We start from the raw sequence: 12950 nt of genomic DNA on the forward strand, positions 1-12950 counted from the left end.
AGCAAAGCAGATGTGTGCACTGGGACCTTTTTAGATGGCAATGTAGAAAGCAAAGAAATAAAAATAGTTTGAGTGTCAAGACAACTGGTAAAAATCACAAGTCTTAGCAAAAATGCGTATGGTTGACTCATTTCTCTATATTAACAAGTAGTATAGAAGCAATGTTAAATTTATGGCCTTCCCAGGTGGTTCAGTGGAAAAGAATTTGCATGCCAATGCAGGAGATATGGATTTGATCCCTGGATCAGGAAGATATCCTGAAGAAGGAAATGGCAACCCACTCCAGTATTCTTGCCTGGAAAATTTCATGGACAGAGGAGCCTGGTGAGCTATATAGTCTGTGGGGGTCTCAAAAGAGCAACAATGTTAAGTTTGTATCCTAGTTAGGTCTTTTAGAAGCTTGGACTTACAACATTTTCCCATAGTTACAGGGCCAAAGCTCCTTATGCTGTAGACGTCATTACAGATGGCAGTCGCTCCAAAACCATCCCATCCATCCACCCTGCATCCACCCAATTTCACCTTATTGCACTGTTTTTGTTGCCTTTCTATATCTGTGTCCTCTGAGAGACTCCAACCAAGTTCATTTTGAGAAAACTCTGGCTTTAGCTCAGCACTAAGTCTTCAGTAGTGAAAGTCACTCAGTCATGTCCAACTCTTTGCCAACCCCATGGACTATACAGTCCATGGAATTCTCCAGGCCAGAATACTGGAATGGGTAGCCTTTCCCTTCTCTGGGGCATCTTCCCAACCCAGGGATCGAACCCAGGTCTCCCGCATTGCAGGCGGATTCTTTACCAACTGAGCCACAAGTGAAGCCCAGGAATACTGGAGTGGGTAGCCTATCTCTTCTCCAGCAGATCTTCCCGACCCAGGAATCGAACTAGGGTCTCCTGCATTGTAGGCGGATTATTTACCAACTGAGCTATCAGGGAAGCCTGTTCTATAAATACCTGTTTAAATGATGAAAAAAATGAATGCTCATTCAATTTTTCAGCCCTTCCATAGGAATCTACACATTTAAACAGGAGAAAAATAAAACCCTAACTCCTGTTTTTATAGATGATATCTGTGTTCTCTTCATTAATTTACCTCATGTTCTTCATAAAGCTATAGATTTCCACCGCTTCTATTGGAAAATGCATTTTGGCTTCTAACCAGGATCTCAGGACACCCAAAACATGTTTATCCTGCTCAAGGGTTCTTAATGAAGACAGTGGCTTTCTTCCTCCCCAGCTGCTCTGGCAGACAGGATTCTTTCTGTCTTCTCTTTATCTACCACCCCCTGCACTTAGTGCAAAAGAAGGGTGTCTCCTAGGGGGTCACAGAAGAAAGAAAGCCACCTACTCACATTCATAAGCACATGCTTGCATCCTGGGGAACATTCCTTAAGCAACGGATTTGTCTCCTAGGAACTGCTGCTTCCCTCCTTCCTTCTCCCACTTTCCTTTCTTTCTTTTTCTTTTGTATTCCTTCAAAATGAAAATAAGGAAAATAAGACAGTTTTGAACTTTCACTCTTCTCCTGTTCCAAAATCATTTAGAACGCTCAATTCCCAGTCTCTCCTACTCTGCACTCTGACAGCCAAAAAGAAACAGCTATTCCCATCCACTTTGAGAGCACTGGTTTCTTTTTCTTTTTTTCTTTAGCACTGTTTCATTTGTGCATTCCTGAGCTTTGCTCTTACCATCTTGCAATATTGCAGAGACAGCTCTTTTCTACCTTGTGTTGCCATCAGGAAAGCTCCTGCCCTGGCAGTCTGGATTGTGGAGATTTGTAACTGCTTAACTGTTAGGGGATGTTGGTGGCTAGCAGGAGGGTTGAAGATGGTAAAGGTATGAGAATTGGGGAGATAACAGTTCGTGAAGACTGGTTTGCTTTGAAGGCAACACCTATTCATTCATATTATGTGAGAAATATTTAGCCAAAATAATATAAATAGTGAACATTAATTTAAACAAAGTATGCTATAACTATTTGGCAAGATGGGAGTAGAAAGAAAGGATATACTGGGAGTGGGGAGGGGAACATAAGAAGATTTTAGAATTAAATTTAGCTCCTCCATAATAAAAAAATCGATAGACAATGTCCAACATTTTAAAATCAAGCAATCTCCCCCTACTTTAATACATGACATTTTCATTCATTTCATGCAGCCCGAAGTATTTTCTGATTTTTATTGTGATTTCTTCCTGGAAACAGGGATTATTTAGAGGCATGTTTCTAAATTTCCACATATGTGGAGTATATTTTGTTGCTGATTTCAGCTGCAATATTGTCAGAGAACATATGCTATATGACTTAAGTCCTTAAAAATTTGAGACTTGGTTTTTGACAGTATGTGATTGATCACCTTCTCCATACATGCTTGAAGAGAGGATGTACCCTGCAGTTGTTGAATGCTCCATGTGGTTCATTAGATTATTTCTTAATCAAGTTGCTGCAGGCTTTTGTGTTCTTAGTGATTTTTGTCTGCTTGTTCTATCAGTTACAAAGCTTCTAAAACTTCCAGTAAAATAATACTTTTGACCATTCCTATTTAGTTCTGTCAATTTTTGCTTTATATTTGGTCATATTCTTAAGGTGAATACAAATTTAAGGGTGTCCTATCTTTCTAACAAAATGTACGTTTTATCATTATTGTGTCCCCCTTCATGGATATAGTTTACTATATCTGATATTAATAAAGCTATACCTACTTTCTTTTCATTGATATTTACATTATATTTCTTAATTCACCTTTTCCTTTCAACATTTCTGGATTTATGTAGATAATTCTTATAAACATAGTTTTTTTAAATAAGAGTTTAAGGGTGTTTGACTATTAATTGTCTCATTGCCTTATACACAATTACTGCTCTATTGGGATTTGTTATTTTACTAAATAATTCATTGTTACTCTTATTTGGTCTACATTCTTTTTTTCCCTCTTCTTTCTTTCTTTTTATTTTGAATTTTTCCCCAAGTTTTATTGAGAAATAATTGACATACAGCACTGTGTAAGTTTAAGGTGTATGGCATGATGGTTTGATTTGCAGATTTTGTGAAACGATTACAAGAGGTTTAGTTTACATCCGTCATCTAATACAGATACATAAAGGAAAGAAATTTCTCTCTGTGATGAGAACTCTTAGCACTTAGTCTCTCAACAAGTTTCCTATATATGGTACAGCAGTGCTAACTATAGTTAAGTTGTACATCCCTAATACTTACATATCTTAAAACTGAAAGTTTATCCTTCTTGACCACCATCCTCCAATTCCTCCCTCCACTCACCCAACCACAAATTTGACCTCTTTTTCTGTGTTAGGTATTTTATTTTTGTATTTTCTGATTCCATATATAATCGAGATCATACAATATTTGTCTTTCTCTATCGGTATTATTTCACTTAGCATGATGCCCTCGCGCTCATCCACGTTGTCACAAGTGGCAACACTTTAAAGCTAATGTTCCGTTGTCTTTTGTTTTACGTGACTTTATATTGCTTCTCTTAAACTCACTTGTCTGTCTCATTGTGGCACCTTGAGTGTTGCCTGTATTATAATCAGGATCAGTTTAAGATTTTTATCTTGTTTCACAAGTCTTACTATAATGTAACTAGGTGTGGTTTTCTTTCTTTAAAAAATAATCTGAGATCAGCAAGATTTGTTTAATATATGGCTTATTATCAGAGAAGGCAATGGCACCCCACTCCAGTACCCCTGCCTGGAAAATCCCATGGACAGAGGAGCCTGGTGGGCTGCAGTCCATGGAGTCGCGAAGAGTCGGACATGACTGAGCGACTTCACTTTCACTTTTCATTTTCATGCAGTGGAGAAGGAAATGGCAACCACTCCAGTACTCTTGCCTGGGAAATCCCATGGATGGAGGAGCCTGGTAGGCTGCAGTCCATGGGGTCACAAAGAGTCAGACATGACTGAGTGACTTTCCTTTCACTTTTCACTTTCATCCACTGGAGAAGGAAATGGCAACCCACTCCAGTGTTCTTGCCTGGAGAATCCCAGGGACAGGGGAGCCTGGTGGGCTGCCATCTATGGGGTCGCACAGAGTCGGACACGACTGAAGCGACTTAGCAGCAGCAGTATGGCTTATTATCTGTCATCAGTTTTGAAAATTTCACATTATTTTCTTCAAACATTACATTTGCCTCATTTTCTCTCTCTCAATCTGTGATATCTTCTTCTTGAATCTTTTATTTACCATTGCCTGTGTGTTGCCCATTAATTTATCTCTTCACAGTTCAGTCTGCATTATTTGCTCTGACCTATCTGCCATTTCACTGATTTTCTCTTCATCTGTGTCAAAGCCTTTGTTCAATCCATCTATAGAGTTCTTAATTTCAGTTGCTAACTTTTTCCATTTTAAAATTTCCGCTTGGTTCTTTCTTATACTTTACAGCTCTTGACAAAAATTACTGGTCTATTCATTTGTCTCTCTGAACTTGGTGAACAGTGATATGAGAGAGAATTCCTGTATCTGAAGCTCCTGTGGGTCTCTTTCTTTGGTTTGTTGTTTCTGATTTTGTTTGTTTCATGTTGTCTCATCATTTTTTAGGCTACTTTTTTAAACTTTTTATCCTGTATTGGGGTATAGCTGATTAATAAACAATGTTGTGCTAGTTTCAGGCAAACAGCCAAGGGAACCAGCCACACACGTACATGCGCCCACTCTCCACCGAACCTGCCGCCCACGGCTTTTTTTTTTTTTTTAATTAGGTTCCAGTGTTGTATTTGCCACATTGACTGTGGAATATACTTCAGGTCTAGGGTGATACTTTCCTCCAGAGAGGAATGTCACCAGCTGGTTTTACCTCCATCATTTTCAGAGATGAGCTCATTTGAAGTTGAGCTCCATTCCTTGTAAGGTGTTTCTGACTCTGATTCACCCTTATTCCTAGAGCGTTCCCTTTGGGATCTTAATTTAGAATTCACCAGAGGTTCCCTCGGTGAGCATTAGGTTGGTCCCCTTAGTCCAATATGACTGTCAACAAGTGACCTTCAGCCTTTCAGCCAGTTCCTTCAGAGTGGCCAAAGTCCCCAGTGCAAACCATCTCCATGTGCTGGGTCGTTCCTTGGCCTCTCTCCTCTAGCCAGGGAATTCTTTGCTGTCCTGATTCCTCTCAGATGCCTCCAAGCAGACACTTAAAAATACTTTCGTCTGCTCCTCTAATTTTACTCAGTGGGTGTACTGGTTTAAATTGGCCAGTCTATCATTACCAGAATGCCAGCAATTAAAAAAGAAAAAAGAGTACAGAATCTACTTAATGATATCCCATCATTACATCACCAAGGTTAAAAATGGATATCTCCGCTCTTGGGTGGATTTATTCCATATCTACACCAACATTAGAGTATAAAAATGCTTTCTCTTGTATTAGAATCTAGGAAGAAGACTGCCAGAATTAAAGTCACAATTTGGGGATTTCCAATTTGTTTCTTGGTATGAAGTAAATGGATATAAGATGCCTCTCTCCACTTTCAATCTTCCACTCTAATTTTTAAACTTATTTAAATATATCTTACAGAGTAATAATATGTAAATGTAGACGTACATGAATTTTGGTTTGGCCTCTATTTTTTTTTTTTAATTTGGCTGTGTTGGGTCTTTGTTGAGACACACGTGGCCTTTTGTTTCCATGCTTGAGCTCTGTAGTTGGAATCTTAGTTCCCAAACCATGGCTTGAACCCACATCCCCTGCATTGGAAGGTGGATTCTTAACCCCTGGACCACAAGAAAAGTCTCTTCGGCCTCTATCCTTTTAGGGAAAGTCTGAAAATGTTTTGATCCTTAAAAAACTCAAACTTCAAATATTTTAATATCCTATGTTTCTGAGATTTCTCCTCCTTCCCATGGAGTATGTACCTCCTTGCCCTCTGATAGCTTTCTTATGCCAGAATCCGAGGGAATCCTCACTTTAAAGGAACCAGCATCACGGTCATAAGAGCTGTAAACGTGGAATTTTAAAAATTTAAAGCAGGCAGTGGTATCTAAGGTCTGAGATGACCAGAGTCCAGTGAAACCATTGAGATTAACATGTGCTGGAGCCTCTGGAATTTCTTGGGACTGAATAATTCCTAGGCTCAGTATCTTGTCAAAACAGATTGGAGAATGATTTTTGCTTGATGTACTTTCCAATTAAATAATCTTATACACTATACTATGGCACCCCACTCCAGTACTCTTGCCTGGAAAATCCATGGACAGAGGAGCCTGGTGGGCTGCAGTCCATGGGGTTGCTAAGAGTCGGACACGACTGAGTGACTTCACTTTCACTTTTCGCCTTCATGCATTGGAGATGGAAATGGCAACCCACTCCAGTGTTCTTGCCTGGAGAATCCCAGGGATGGGGAATCCTGGTGGGCTGCCATCTATGGGGTCGCACGGAGTTGGACACGACTGAAGCGACTTAGCAGCAGCAGCGTAAACTATGCTTCCTCATAACTGCACCATTATAATTGGATTAGAGAATTTGGGATTTACTTTTTAAAAAATCAAGCAGTTTAGGGGCTTCTTAGGTGGCTCAGAGGTAAAGAATCTGTCTGCCAATGGAGGAGACACAAGAGACACAGGTTCAATCCCTGGGTTGGGAAGATCTCCTGGAGGAGGAAATGGTAACCCACTCCAGTATTCTTGCCTGGGAAATCCCATGGACGGAGGAGTCTTGTGGGCTACAATCCATGGGGCCACAAAGAGTCAGATACAACTGACTCTTTGTGTACACACACACAAGCAAGATGTGTAGACTGAAAGATTCGGACTTGACAAATTTGCCCAATGAGATCTAGATACTCCCTTCACTGGGTATGTATTGATAGATTAGAAGATGCTTCCAAGTAGATGAAGGTTTCTTTCTATCATAGTAGGTACCTCTAGTTAGGCGAGTAACTGACTGTAACTTCCTGAAAGAACTATTATTGGAATTAGAACATAACCATCCATACTGGAAATACTAGCTGACCACATACTGAGATCAACGAATCCCAAAGTTGCCTATTCATTTTATTCATAAAACAACATTTATTGAGTATTTCCCATGTACCAGCTCTGGGAACAAAGCAGTAAAAAGTCAGACTTGGTCCTTGCCTAATGGGACTTATGTTCTAATAGAAAAAATATGATAATAGTACTTAACAGATAAGCAAAAGAATTGCAGGGTGTGCTGTGTTATCAAAATAAATAAGCAGGAGGATATGAAAGAGAGTGTCCAGAGAGGTCACTTTAGATAAGAGGGTAGAGGAGAGCCTAAGGAAATCAATGGTGGCCTGAGGCATGAGATTGCACTGCTCATACAAAGATCTGGGGAAAAAGAGGTCCAAGCAGAGGCAACAACCACTGGAAAAGGATTTGGAATAGTCTAGGCCCAGAAAGGAGGCCCCAGTATAATGCGAGAAGACAGGAAAAAAATAAAGAGGTGTTGGAAAGATAGGCAGGAATTGGGTTTTTAGGGATCTAGAGATCTTTGTAAAGGTTGTATGTGAATCTAATTATGAGTGAATATTTTCTCAATATGGATGTGGATCTGATCAGTTCAGTTCAGTCACTCAGTTGTGTCCAACTCTTTGAGACCCCATGGACTGCAGCACGTCAGGCTTCCCTGCCCATTATCAACTCCCGGAATTTACTCGAACTCACGTCCATTGAGTCAGTGATGCTATCCAACCATCTCATCCTCTTCATCCCCTTCTCCTCCCAACTTCAGTCTTTCCCAGCATCAGGGTCTTTTCAAATGAGATCCTTCTTCGCACCAGGGGGCCAAAGTATTGGAGTTTCAGCTTCAACATCAGTCCTTCCAATGAATATTCAGGACTGATTTCCTTTAAGATGGACTAGTTGGATCTCCTGGCAGTCCAAGGGAGTCTCAAGACTCTTTCTCCAAAACCACAGATCAAAACATTCATTCTTTGGTGCTCAGCTTTCTTTATAGCTCAACTCTCACATCCATACATGACTACTGGAAAAACCATAGCTTTGACTAGATGGACCTTTGTTGGCAAAGTAATGTCTCTGCTTTTTAATGTGCTGTCTAGGTTGGTCATAACTTTTCTTCCAAGGAGCAAGTGTCTTTTAATTTCATGGCTGCAGTCACCATCTGCAGTGATTTTGAAGCCCCTCAAAATAAAGTCTCTCACTGTTTCCACTGTTTCCCCATCTATTTGCCATGCAGTGATGGGGTGGATCCCATGATCTTAGTTTTCTTAATGTTGAGCTTTAAGCCAACTTTTTCACTCTCTTCTTTCACTTTCATCAAGAGGCTCTTTAGTTCTTCTTCACTTTCTGCCATAAGGGTGGTGTCATCTGCATTTCTGAGGTTATTGATATTTCTTCTGGCAGTCTTGATTCCAGCTTGTGCTTCATCCAGCCCAGCGTTTCTTATGATGTACTCTGCATAAAAGTTAAATAAGTAGGGTGACAATATACAGCCTTGACGTACTCCTTTCCTGATTTGGAACCAGTCTGTTTTTCCATGTCCAGTTCTAACAGTTGCTTCTTGACCTGCATATAGATTTCTTAAGAGGCAGGTCGGGTGGTCTGGTATTCCCATCTCTTGAGGAATTTTCCACAGTTTGTTGTTATCCACACAATTAAAGGCTTTGGCATAGTCAATAAAGCAGAAGTCGAAGTTTTTGGAACTCTTGCTTTTTTGATGATCCAGCAGATGTTGGCAATTTGATCTCTCGTACCTCTGCCTTTTCTAAATCCAGCTTGAACATCTGGAAGTTCATGGTTCACGTACTGTTGAAACCTAGTTTGGAGAATTTTGAACATTACTTTGCTAGCGTGTGAGATGAGTGCAATTGTGCCATAGTCTGAACATTCTTTGACATTGCCTTTCTTTGGGATTGGAATGAAAACTGACCTTTTCCAGGCCTGTGGCCACTGCTGAGTTTTCCAAATTTGTTGGCATACTGAGTGCAGCACTTTCAAAGCCTCATCTTTTAGGATTTGAAATAGCTCAACTGGAATTCCATCACCTCCACTAGCTTTGTTCGTACTGATGCTTTCTAAGGCCCACTTGACTTCACATTCCAGGATGTCTGGCTCTAGGTGAGTGATCACACCATCGTGATTATCTGGGTCGTGAAGCTCTTTTTTGTACAGTTCTCCTGTGTATTCTTGCCATCTCTTCTTAATATCTTCTGCTTCTATTAGGTCCATACCATTTCTGTCCTTAATTGTGCCCATCTTTGCATGAAATGTTCCCTTGATATCTCTAATTTTCTTGAAGAGCTCTGTAGTCTTTCCCATTCTGTTGTTTCCTCTATTTCTTTGCATTGATCACTGAGGAAGGCTTTCTTATCTCTCCTTGCTGTTCTTTGGAACTCTGCATTCAGATGGGTCTATTTTTTCTTTTCTCCTTTGCTTTTTGCCTCTCTTCTTTTATCCTCCACATAAGGCCAAGGAAATTTATCAGGATTGATCTGTCGTAAACTGCATAGAAGTCTGTATTCTATGTGAAAAGCACGGAATCACTAAACCCAAAGTTAGGACACCTGGAGTACTGGCCTCAGCTGCGCTCTTCATAACAGGATCATAATGATACCTGGCCAGTCCATTTCATGAAGTGCTTATCAAGTCTAGATGAACTGACTCATATCAAAGCATGTCAACATGGAGAACTGCATGAATACACAGGGTTATTTTTTGATTCCTGGCACAATGTATCACCTGTAATGATCCTTTCAAACAATTTCAGAGGAATAACAGGTCATCTGGATGCTGTATCTACGGTAAAGCAGAAAAGTCTGTGCCCACCTACAGGGCTGTAGGAAGGATTAAATGGAGTCGCCTGTGTGTATGTGCTGCACCCAACACCCACTCTAGAGGCTGTGGCCTTCACCTCCTATCTTTCTTGGTTCAGTGCCTTAAGCTCTATTTTTATATTTACTAACCCACTCCAGTGTTCTTGCCTGGAGAATCCCAGGGATGGTGGAGCCTGGTGGGCTGCCGTCTATGGGGTCGCACAGAGTCGGACACGACTGAAGTGACTTAGCAGCAGCAGCATGTCTCTTCTGGTCCCCATGTCAAAAAGTATCTGTCTTTCCCTGATGAGTAGTGATTTGAGTACTTATGTATCTTTTATAAAGTTTCTGTTCAAATATTTTGCTTAGTTTCCCCGCCACCCCCCCCCCAATTGGGTTGTTTAGCTTTTATTGTTGCTCTGTAAGATTTCTTTATATATTCTTGACATGGAATTTGTTCTAATGTATGAAAGAGGCAATAAATAAAAGCTTAAAAGGCAAAAACAAAGCAAAACTTACCTGTCCCGTGACCCATGTTCTCATGATTCTTCTCTGTAAGGCCAAGAAGGATTCATTTATGACAGTCCCACCAAATGTTACCACTTAAATAAAATGCACTGGTTTCCAGAAAGCCTAAACAATAACTTTAATTTGGGGAATATCAGGTACTGCAGAGAGGCTTCCCAGGTGGCTCAGTGGTAAAGAACCCACTTGCCAATGCAGGAGACCCAAGAGATGTGGATTCGATCCCTGGGTTGGGAAGATCCCCTGGAGGAGAGCATGGCAACCTGCTCCAGTATTCTTGCCTGGGAGAATCCCATGGACAAAGGAGCCTGGCAGGCTACTGTTCATAGGGCAGCAAAGAGTCAGACACGACTGAAACATCTTAGCATGCACAGCCTCATGCAGGTATTGCAGAAGTCATCAGTAAGACAGAGAGAGGGAGGAGTCTGGACTTTCTGGACTCCCCAAATTACATCCAATGCGTAGTTGTTGATTCTGACCGTAAGTCCTGTTGAATTTCCCCAGAATGTTAAACAAAATCGGCACAACATTGACTCTCTGTCCATTCTCCCCCTCATTTGGGCCTTGTTACCAATTCCAGGCCAGATTGCCCTCACTGACCTACTGCTCTAACACTCCCCACACCTCTTTCAACATTTTCAGCCGTTTTCTTCCTCCTTCCTGCCTCCCTAAAATACCTGTAACTAAGGTAACCATATATCCTAGGAGGATCCTGGTTTCTACCTGTTTTTCTGGCATAATTATCAATATATTGATCCTTCTTTTAAATGTGTGCTAGTTTGGAAAACAAATTACCTGGTAACCCTACCTGTAGCTGAATGAATTTGAGTGAAGCCTGAAGGCAAGTCTAGGGTGAGGAAAGAGAAAGAGCAGAGCTAAAAAGCCAAGCTTAGAAGGTGCCAACCCTTGTCTACCCTGCAGCGCCATCCCTCATGCATTGGTGCCAGGCCAGCTTTCGCTGGCATCATACCAGGGATGAGACTGGCTCTCAGGAGAGGTGTCTCATAAGTAAACTGAAAGCAAGAGATTCCTAGAAATTAGAGGTAAAAAGATGCAAAAGACAATGGAGGATGGTTTTATGAGAGCGTCAAAAGGTTATACGCATTCCATGAGGATGCAGGAAGACAGTAGTTTTGTTGCTTCAATTTTATCTCCATTCCTGAGGGGGTGGTGAGGTGTACAACACCCATGTCCTGGCTGATTCCTTTTGCTCCTTACCACTCGGGTGTTCCTGCTGAGGACCACAGAGGACTCGCCCTTACCAGGCAGGCTGCTTGGATTAGATTTGGTTGCCTGGACCAAAAGGCAGGACCAGGGTCAGGTCCCATTTGTCACTTGGTGACCATGAGAATTATTTTCACTTTGATGGGCAAACTTTCCATCTGCAAAGTAAAGAGAGTTAAACCAGATGGTCTCTAAGGCAATAGTTCAAAATATTTGTATATTGCTTAAAGAATTTGAAGAACTTTCTTCCTTAAGCAGTTTTACATTAATTTAAAATGTGAAAGTGAAAAGGCTGGCTTAAAACTCAACATTCAAAAAACTGAGATCATGGCATCTGGTCCCATCGCTTCATGGCAAATAGATGGGGAAAAAATGGAAACCGTGACAGAGTTTATTTTCTTGGGCTCCAAAATCGCTGCAGAGAGTGACTGCAGCCATGAAATTAAAAGATGCTTGCTCCTTGGAAGGAAATCAATGACAAGCCTAGACAGTGTATTGAAAAGCAGAGATATCACTTTGCTGACAAAGGTCCATCTAGTCAAAGCTATGGTTTTTCCAGTAGTCATGTATGGATGTGAAAGTTGGATCGTAAAGAAGGCTGAGCGCCAAAGAATTGATGCTTTTGAACTGTGAGGCTGGAGAAGACTCTTGAGAGTCCCTTGGACTGCAAGGAGATCCAACCAGTCAATCCTAGAGGAAATCAACCCTGAATATTCATTGGAAGGACTGAAGCTAAAGCTCTAGTACTTTGGCCACTGGATGTGAAGAACTGACTCATTGAAAAAGACTCTGATGCTGGGAAAGATTGAGGGCAGAAGAAGAAGGGGGAGACAGAGGCTGAGATGGTGGGATGGCATCATTGACTCAATGGACATGAATTTGAGCCAACTCCAGGAGTTAGTGAAGGACAGGGAGCCTGGTGTGCTGTAGTTCATGGGGTTGCAAAGGGTTGGACATGACCGAGCAACTGAACAACAAAAAAAAACACAAGATGTAATTTCCAACACATGATGGATATGGACATTTTATTCATAAAGGCCTTGTTACGTTATTCTTTAAAATGTATCCAAATACCACAGCCATTTTATACCCATATCATTTTTTTTACCTCAAAAAATTATTATTTAATACATGGAAATCTTACATTGTTCCCGTTTCAACTTGAACTCATTTTACTCTGTTTGTTGTTTAGTCACTGCGTTGTGTCTGATTCTTTGCAACCCTGTGGACGGTAGGCCACCAGGCTCCTCTGTCCATGGGATTTCCCAGGCAAGAACGCTGGAGTGGGTTGCCGTTCCCTTCTCCGGGGATCTTCCCAACCCAGGGACTGAACCCACGTCTCCTGAATTGCAGGTGAATTCTTTGCCACTCAGCTATCTTAGAATACACTCATTTTGTTCTACTTCCCCAAAAGAATTTTACCCTTGATATAATTATCTGTATGTTTGAAAGTTTTTT

Source organism: Bubalus bubalis, chromosome 11, assembly GCF_019923935.1.
Source record: "Bubalus bubalis isolate 160015118507 breed Murrah chromosome 11, NDDB_SH_1, whole genome shotgun sequence".
In the NCBI taxonomy this organism is placed as follows: Eukaryota; Metazoa; Chordata; class Mammalia; order Artiodactyla; family Bovidae; genus Bubalus; species Bubalus bubalis.